Genomic DNA, 10350 nt, shown 5'->3' with positions numbered 1-10350 from the left:
CATATCATACATATGCACACATGTTCATATCTGCATACATACTCACACATGTACATATCTGCATCCATAACATTTGCACAGACTGCACACAGACATATACACATATGCATAGATATAGACACATACACAAACTCATACGCACATGTATGTATCCATACACATAATCACAAATATCCATATATATACATGTATACATATCCTTCACTCACACACACATATATACATATATATTCTCATACACAGAAATACATATATATATATATATATATATACATATATATATATATATATATATATATATATGGTCATATAAACATATACACAAATAATACATATAACAGACACATGCATGCATAAACACATACATACACTCACACACATGCATAAATGCATGTATACACACACATATATACATACACTCATAAACACATGTACACATGCACATATATACAATAGACACACATACACAGTGTACACATATCAAAATGATATGTGCACAGACACATGCTTAGACACATTTACATACAAATGCACATATATGCACAGACACATGCACATTTATGCATGGATGCAGACACATACAAACACAAACACAGAAATACAAGCACACACAGTTACATACACAACATATACATACAAATATATAGATATGCACACACACCTTTAGGCAGACACATACCTGCACAGAAATAGACACATACACATATATAGACAATCATTCACACACACACACACACACACACACACACACACACACACACACGTGTATGTATATATATATGTATATATATATATATATATATATACACACCTATACACACAAACACATACATACATACACACACATGCCACATGTACACACACACACATACATATACATATATACAGACATATATACACACCATATACATACAAACACATACAATCACATAGATACACATACACACAGATGTCACACACACACACACACGCATACATATGTGCACACACATACATACACACACACACTCACACACTCACATCTACTCTTGTTAGGGAACAAAGTAGGAATTGCAGCTAAGTGTAGCATAGACATATTTGAAACAGTGAGGTTTTAACAGGAGTATATGTGAGAGATCACTTAAAGGAGTAGAGATGACTCTAAAGCAGTTGCATCATCCAAAGATGCCCACTCTAACATTATACATCCCTTGCTCTCTCAAATTCATGACCTGTTTCTTTAATTGTTGTCACATATACGTGTGTGTGTGTGTGTGTGTGTGTGTGTGTGTGTGTGTGTGTGACTACAACCTGTTGAGTCTATATAATTTGTAAGAGTATTATTTCAGGGCTGACTTCCAGGGCTGTTTAGCTATTTATGCATTGCTGTTAAAGACCAGGGCCCAAGGTTTAGCAATATTAGGCAGACCCTCTCCACAAGCAGGCCCCGTGTGGTTTTGCTATTTTTAATTTTATTTTTCCCTTAATGAGACTCATTTTGACTTCTGAGTATGATTCAGACTCTTGTAGTCATTCTACTGAAACCTTGGCATTGCTCACAGTAACGGGAGTAATCAACTGTTCATCCTTTTAGGCTCTCACCCTTGAAGCTGAACTTGATCTATGTCCATGACAGAGTTCAATCTCAACAATCTCTCTAAGACTGTAAGGAAGGAGTCTGTCAGGTTACAGAGTTTGACCTTAATTTTCTAGGCAATGTTTTCTTTAGCTTTTCTCCACCAGTGCCATGAATAACTATTATTCTTATAGATATCATTCTTGTAATAATATAGAATAATAAATAGAATAAGTATTTATTCTTTTTTCCCTATGGGTTGAACCCAGTCTTGTTATTCCAATACCTTCATATTTACACTCTCCAGGTACAGCTAGTCCTCTCAGCTCATGGGTTACTAGTGTCCCCTGACCTAGTAGACTCTTCAGTCCATTCACTAACCTGTATCTTTCACTAAATTGAAACAAATTACCAAGATTTAAAGGTTAGATTTCCTCACAAATGTGAATAATCACTAGTTTAGAGTTTTAACACATTTGGGAATTGCCTACCTAGAAACGTCTGAAACCTAGGTGGGGAGAAATTGTTCTTTAACCTCTGAAAGTCAGGAAAAGAGTCCTGGAAGTTCCATACTTTGGTTGTGATGATATTAGCATTTAGGTGCTAGAAATAAACAAGGAACTGGATGGACGGTGTTCTCATGGGAATTCTAACAGCAACTCTGCTAAGGGGACTTGATAGCTCCAGGGATGGAGCAGTCAGACCTATTGTAAAGTTAGAAATGATGAAAAGGGCAAAGTGGAGTCTTGTAGAAACCCTGCAGAGAGCAGGGCTCCATTTAGCAATGATTCTGAAAAAGACAAACATACGTCAAAACTTTCTTGAGTTGAGATTTTTGTTACTATGTTTGTGTAAAAGGAAAGAAAATTGAAAAGGATCAGATAAACTCTTCTAAGGGGTTTCCTACCTCTGGAAATAGAAAAGTCTGGGTGACCAAGAAGACTACAGTTTTGGTTTTATTGTTGTATTAATACCTCCCCAACGCCTCAGATTTTGTACATATCTCTATGGCCGTTATTTGTGAATGGTTGCTTTTCAAGGTACTAGGATGACCTAGTAAATATTGCTTAAGGAGAACTGAGATTTCCTGGGCAGAATGATTGAAGGATAATTTAGGAGCTCTGTCAGTATTCTGACCAGGACATTTAGCTTTTGTAATCTTAACAGAAGTGTTCCAGGTAAACAGAGATACCTATAAAATGCTATCCCTTTAACTAAGTTGCCTGTTAAAGCACTGAGACCTCTAAGGAAAAATCTTCCTTTGTGTTAAAAGCCACTCTTTTTTGTGATGCAAATCTGCAAAAGTCAGCCATCATGACAGAAACTTCCTGAAAGTGGAGAGTATTGCTTCCTGTGTTTCCAATGGTCATTCTACAAAGCTGTACTTTAGGAACCAACCCTTCAATCACTGTGAATTCTGATATCTGGGCTTAAGTTATGTGTCCAGTTTGAGGTGACTAACACTGGATGCAGCCTTTTTCATCTCAGTAAGATTCCTTCAGATCAATTGGATGGACAATTAATTTGACCTCCTGTTTTCTATTTATCCTTCCTTTCTCTGCTCTGCAGGACCTTGAGTGATAAATGACTTTCACACGTGGCCAACCAATTAAATATCAAAAGAAAAAAGTGGTTACTATGTTATATTTTTCCCACCTGATGTGACTTTATAAAACTAACATGTAATACAATCTTACAAAATCTACTGGATTTCAAAAATGATGGATCAACGTTAATAAGCGTAATGAGATTTAGATTCACCATGTAAGCAAACTACTTGGTACTTCTTTGAGGTCATTGGAATTAGAGACTCATTCTAGATTAATCTAGGTTAACTGAGACCAGGAAGAATAATTGTAAAAGTGGGCGTGATATCTACCACCATTCCAAGGGGTGAGGTCCCACAGATAAAAATGGAGAAGGTAAACCAAAGAAAAACACTCATCTATCACTGCTTCCTGACCACGGGTACAGTGTGATTTGCTATGTCAGGATTCCACTCCTGAGAAATACCCTTGAAGTGTGAGCCAAAATAGACTCTGCCTTCCTTCCTTGCTTTTGCAATGTGTTTTGTTCCAGGAACACCAAAAGCAACTGCTACCCAAGGTTGACTCGATCTCCGAGTCAATTCAGCAATCAATCAATGAAGACAATTCAGCATACATTTAAATTTGTCACCGTTTTATTTTCCTTGAATTGCCTCAGAGACCCACAAGGAATAATTGGTCATAGTTCTTACTCAAGCTCAAGTGGCTTGGAATCACCTTTATAAAGCATTTGCATAGTTCCCCCAAAGTCGAGTAAATAACTGTGTAGTGTAGCTTACACAGATGGATACTTAAAAACCATTATAACATGCATTATGACTGTACTAGCTTAGTCATAATATTCATGCTTGCTTTCAGTAAAATACATACTAATGACATAAACTGAACTGATATATATATATATATATATATATATATTTTTTTTTTTTTTTTTTTTTAGAAGCATTCTCTAGTCCATGATAGCCAGGGTCTGACTGAAGAGACATAATTTTACCTTTCCATTTGCCGGGGAGGAAGACATTGACCTCCTGAAAGATGCTTTATTCACAGATTATGGGTTTAATGTTTTAGCATATTGATTTCTTTTCTCTTAGGTTACTTCTGACTGTATCCATCATTTGCTGCTATATAGCAAATTATGACAAAGCATTATCTCACAGTCTCTATGAATCAGTATGATGTGCACACATCTTTTAAGGTGTCTGCAGGATGAACTCAAGCTGGTGGCTGGGGTGACCATACCATCAGGCTTTCAGATCTTCTTTGTGAGTTTGCTAGTGGCAGGCAGGATGTAGATCTTTAACAAAGGCCTGATGTCGTTGGCATCTGGAGTTGCCTGGCATTTTAGCCCTGTGGCTTTGTTTTCTCCATGCAACAACAGTCTGATTTTTTTTTTTTTTAAGGTAAGCAGAAGAGTCATCGTTGGTTCTTCTTCCATCTCTGACCTCTAAACCATCCTTTCCCTTACTCACCTGATGTCATGTGTACCTAAAGCAATCCCTCTTTGATTGCTTTAAAATTGGTGGAATTGAAGGATTAAAACACATGTCTACGTTGTTTTACCTCTGCTACACAGCAAAGCTGCCTGGGAGACCAATACCATATTATATTCAAAAAGGAGATAATACACTGTTGCATGCAAGGGGTGAGGATATTGACAACTCTTTTGAGTTCTTTCCATCACATAGAGAGCTGAGTATATCTGTAACTCATTTCATTCTTTAACTCGGGATACAAATTTAATAGGAGGAGGAAAATTGATCTATTAATATTATATTGTATTGTGGGAGACACTGAGTCAAGTCAAACAGACTTAAATTAGGTTTGTGAAAGCAGTAATCACCAAAAAAAATTATGTAATACATTTTCCTAAATAGAAAAAAAAATCGTGTAATAGAATCTAGACAGGATTAAGCCAGAAAAAGTACAGAGGATTTTACAGGCTCAAGAGATGATCACGAGGCACAGGATTTCCGATCCATCTTGGACTGACACTTTTGCATTAATTCTAGGTGTGAAATCAGGTAGATGGATTTGATAAATGATGTGTTGAGGTCTGTTCTCACACAGCTACTATTTAAACCCAGAAATGTTCATCATTATGAAACATGTATAGTGAGGCAGAACAATGTTGAGGAGCAACGTTCTATTCAAATGTGGGTGACCTATGCCCAGGGATCAAAGGTCAGAGGTCTAGGGATACTACTGTGGCTTCTATTCTTTTTCCCACAAATTATATTTTAGCAATTTATTGAGTTAGTGAGATGCTAGTAAACTTTAACAACAAGCTAACTTACAGAGGCTGAATATATGGGCTCCTGTGTTGCTTTAGACATTTGTATGGCACCTTCACACGGGTTCCATGATATTACAAACTGTTTAGAATAAGACTTGTCAATGCATTAAGGCTCTTTCCACTCTGACATACCCACACTGTCAGCCTGTTCTTTAACATGGGATGGAGTGAAGGTATGTGGAAGAGAATTAACTCATTTCCCTTCTTCTTTACAGTAAAATTAGACAACAACTTCCATAGGGCTCAGCTAAGAAATTTATGCCATTCTCAGTCAGTCTGGCCATGGTTTCTATAAACTTAACAAAAACCTGTAGATTCTCAAATTGACATCATTTTCCATCATTTATGTGACAGAAGGTGAAAAAAGTCATGAATGTGAGAAAAGCAATAATAAATAATTGATTTTTTTGATCAAACATGTCTGAGAAAACCTTAAACAATTTTTATATTGTCTCTTTAGAAAACAAAATTTATGTTCAGTGAGAGGGCCCAGTGGTAAAAAATGCTTGCCATGTAAGCCTGAAAACTTTAATTTGGTGCCTGGAATCCATAAAATTAGATAGAACCAACTCATCAAATTCTTTCTCTGATACCCCACCCTCCCACATACTCTGACACATATCACACACATGCAACAATTCTGAATTAAAAAATGAAAAAAAATGAAATCACAAAATTGCCATTATATTGGAAGCTCTCAGTGAGCATAAAGTCAAATAAAAAAAAGAGAGAGAGAAAAGTACATAGGTATTACATAGTTAAATAATTCAAAATCCTATTTTTACATTTGTTTAAAATATAATTTTTCTTGCTTTGGTTTTACTTGTTTGATTTTTAGTTTTTTAATGTTTTTAATAGCAATAGAATCACACCACCTTCTCCCCTTTCTTTCTTACCTTCATCCTCTTCCAACTATCAATTTATTGAGTTAACAAGAGGCTAACAAAGTTTAATGACAAGCTAAGCCCCACTCTCAAAGTAATATATTCTTTTTCTTTATTATTTTTATATGCATAAATGTAAAATATATGCGTAAGATAAATAGGTACAACTGCCCATTTTTGTCAGTGGTGTGTATATGGTTTCAAAGCTGATAACTTTGCATTGGAGGCTTATCCCTGGAAAAGGCCAATCTGTCTTATATAGAGAGTGGGTAGGCAATACATGTCCAAAGTAAGATACACAGGCTAGGGAGATGGTCCAGAGGGTGAAGTGGTTGTTGTATAAAAGTAAGAACTGAAGTTTGCATTCCTAATGTAAGTATAAATGCTAGGTGGGCATGATAGCTTTCCTGTAATTTCTATGAGGGAAGCAGAGACAGAGGAACTCTGCATCAAGGGGCCTGCCTATCTAGAATAGGCAATTCATAGAACTCTGGGTTGATCAGAGACAGCCTGAGTCAATACATAAGGTGGAGTTTGATCGATGAAGAATCTGATGTCAAACTCTGACCTCTACCTGAATGAGCATACATTCCCTCACACCTGTTCACATGAATTCCCCCTCCCAGAACACATGTATACATGTATCTTGGTCAGGCTTTCTATTCCTGCACAAACATCAAGACCAAGAAGCAAGTTGGGGGGAAAGGGTTTATTCAGCTTACACTTTCCAAATTGCTTTCTATCACCAAAGGATGTCAGGACTGGAACTCAAACAGGTCAGGAAGCAGGAGTTGATGTAGAGGTCATGGAAGGGTGTTACTTACTGGCTTGCTTTCCCTGGCTTGCTCAGCTTGCTTTCTTTTTTTTTATTTTTTTTATTTTTTTTTCTTTCCATTTTTTATTAGGTATTTAGCTCATTTACATTTCCAATGCTATACCAAAAGTCCCCCATACCCACCCACCCCCACTCCCCTACCCGCCCACTCCCCCTTTTTGGCCCTGGCGTTCCCCTGTTCTGGGGCATATAAAGTTTGTGTGTCCAATGGGCCTCTCTTTCCAGTGATGGCCGACTAGGCCATCTTTTGATACATATGCAGCTAGAGTCAAGAGCTCCGGGGTACTGGTTAGTTCATAATGTTGATCCACCTATAGGGTTGCAGATCCCTTTAGCTCCTTGGGTACTTTCTCTAGCTCCTCCATTGGGAGCCTTGTAATCCATCCATTAGCTGACTGTGGGCATCCACTTCTGTGTTTGCTAGGCCCCGGCATAGTCTCACAAGAGACAGCTACATCTGGGTCCTTTCGATAAAATCTTGCTAGTGTATGCAATGGTGTCAGCGTTTGGATGCTGATTATGGGGTGGATCCCTGGATAAGGCAGTCTCTACATGGTCCATCCTTTCATCTCAGCTTCAAACTTTGTCTCTGTAACTCCTTCCAAGGGTGTTTTGTTCCCACTTCTAAGGAGGGGCATAGTGTCCACACTTCAGTCTTCATTTTTCTTGAGTTTCATGTGTTTAGGAAATTGTATCTTATATCTTGGGTATCCTAGGTTTTGGGCTAATATCCACTTATCAGTGAGTACATATTGTGTGAGTTCCTTTGTGAGTGTGTTACCTCACTCAGGATGATGCCCTCCAGGTCCATCCATTTGGCTAGGAATTTCATAAATTCATTCTTTTTAATAGCTGAGTAGTACTCCATTGTGTAGATGTACCACATTTTCTGTATCCATTCCTCTGTTGAGGGACATCTGGGTTCTTTCCAGCTTCTGGCTATTATAAATAAGGCTGCTATGAACATAGTGGAGCATGTGTCCTTCTTACCAGTTGGGGCATCTTCTGGATATATACCCAGGACCCAAGACTATCAGCCCAGAGATGGTACCACCCACAAGAGGCACCCCCACGCCTCTGATCACTAATTGAGAAAATGCCTTACAGTTGGATCTCATGGAGGCATTTCCTCACCGGAAGCTCCTTTCTCTGTGAAAACTCCAGCTTGTGTCAAGTTGACACAAAACCACCCAGTATCACATGAAAAAGAAACAAGAAAAGAGAGAGACTTCAAATTTTCTTCTGTGTTTCAGAGAGAGAAAGCAAATGAAATTCAGTCATATGTAAAAAGGAATGATTTAAAATATAAGTCTGTTATTGAACACCTCACCATAACTAACATCTATGTAAATTGGGCTTCTAAAATTCCTTTACATACACTATCCATGCAGTTCTTCTTTAAAAAATCATGGGGTTGATCACGGTGTGCCTGGGATGCATGTGATGTCTATTCAAGCTCCCACAATTAGCCTGATAGAACGGGAACCTAACTACCAACACAGTTTTCATGCTCTTTCTTTCTAGGATTAAGTGTCACAAATTATCTCCTAAAAGAGCTAGAAAAGAAAAAAACAAGAGGAAAGGACAAATCATGTTCATGGCAGCTTCCAGTGAGAGCTGAACAGGGACTCCACTTTGCAGAACACACTCGGAAGTGTCAGGTACCCATTGCTCCCTGAGGATGTGGCTTGCACTGGATGAAAGGCTATGCCTGGGAGTCAGGGCTATGAGGACTGTACTGCTGAACTGAAGCAATAGAAGTGTCTAGAGGTGACCCAGAGCACTGTGGCTTATATAAGAGCAGAGGAGGAGAGGAGAGGGGTCAAGTCTGAGGTTACTGCTAGAAAGAATGTAATGTGCAAGGGATGATTTAAGACAGAATGGGACATTTGCATCACATCAAGACATCCAGCTCCAGGGTAGGATCAGCCCTGGAGAAATGATCAGGGTCAAAGCTCAGAAAACAGGTACAGAAGTGAGTCTGTGTATGTGCCAGCCTTTTATACTCTGTCCAGAGAATGTGTGTGAAGCTGATGCTAAAGAGGCTTAAACAGGTACTGGAGTTCAGGCAAAGACTAGACATTCTTTTAGACTCACTTAGAGCTATAATAACATAACCCCTTTGGGAAAGTTTTCTTGTGCAAAAGTCAGCTATATAGATGGCAGAAGGAGAGATCATTGCATTTACATTGGGCAGAGTTGCTTTTGAGACACATACCACCTAGCAGGACCCTCAGCACTTTGATATTCCCTCAGCAACATTCCTGATTAGTAAGGCTTGCATGCTTTCAAAACTGCCTTTTTGGTGATCCTTCTTCAAAGAGTTATCCCTTGATGGGATCAGATACCCAGAAATCCGTATAATTGAACTTTATTACATTGGTCTCTATTGTGTCACTGAAGAATTACTTAATACGTTCTGATTTTTAATCAAAGATGAGTGTAAGAAACATATTGGAGTCATTTCTTTCTGTTCATAGAATTATAACAAAAATATTGTCCATTTCCTCCATAATTTCCATGAATGTATTTTATGGAAAAAATAAGGCTTGGAAAATATCTGGATCTAAATTTTCACATTTTTTTAATGAAAATCTAATCTGACACATTCTAGGTTGCTAATCATTTCGAAAATGATGTAATCTAGATAATTTCATGGTGTATCTATTATAAGGCAGAGCTTCAGGGATTAAAGAAGCACGAGGTGTTTGAATGTAGAATTAAAAAGTATGTACTTCCAAGATTGCCTGTTTCCATTCTTTCTGCTGGCCCTCAGGGCTTCAGTCCTTTTTCCTCACTCAATACCAGATCAGGTTCCACTCTCCCTCCTCTACTAGCTCCCAACCCATCCACTTTCCCTCCCAGGTCCCTCCCTTCCCACTTGTGCTTGCTTGATTCTCCCTCTCAAATAGGCCTGAGATGTCCTCACTTGGGCACTTCAGCTTGTTGAATTTTCTGAGTTCTGTGAACTATATCTTGGGTATTCTGTACTTTTTTAAAAATATTTTTGGCTAACATCCACTTATTAGTAAGTATATACCATGCATGACCTTTTGGGTCTGAATTACCTCACTCAGGATGATATTTTCTATTTCCATCCATTTGGAACTAGAAAAATCTCAGGATGTCCTCATTCTTTATAGCTGAGTAGTATTCCATTGTATAAACGAACTACATTTTCTGTATCCATTTCTTCTGTCATGGAATTTCTGGGTTGTTTTCAGCTTCTGGCT

Source organism: Mus musculus, chromosome 7, assembly GCF_000001635.26.
Source record: "Mus musculus strain C57BL/6J chromosome 7, GRCm38.p6 C57BL/6J".
NCBI lineage: Eukaryota > Metazoa > Chordata > Mammalia > Rodentia > Muridae > Mus > Mus musculus.
The sequence above is the reverse complement of the archived record's forward strand: the minus strand, read 5'-3'. Positions refer to the sequence as shown.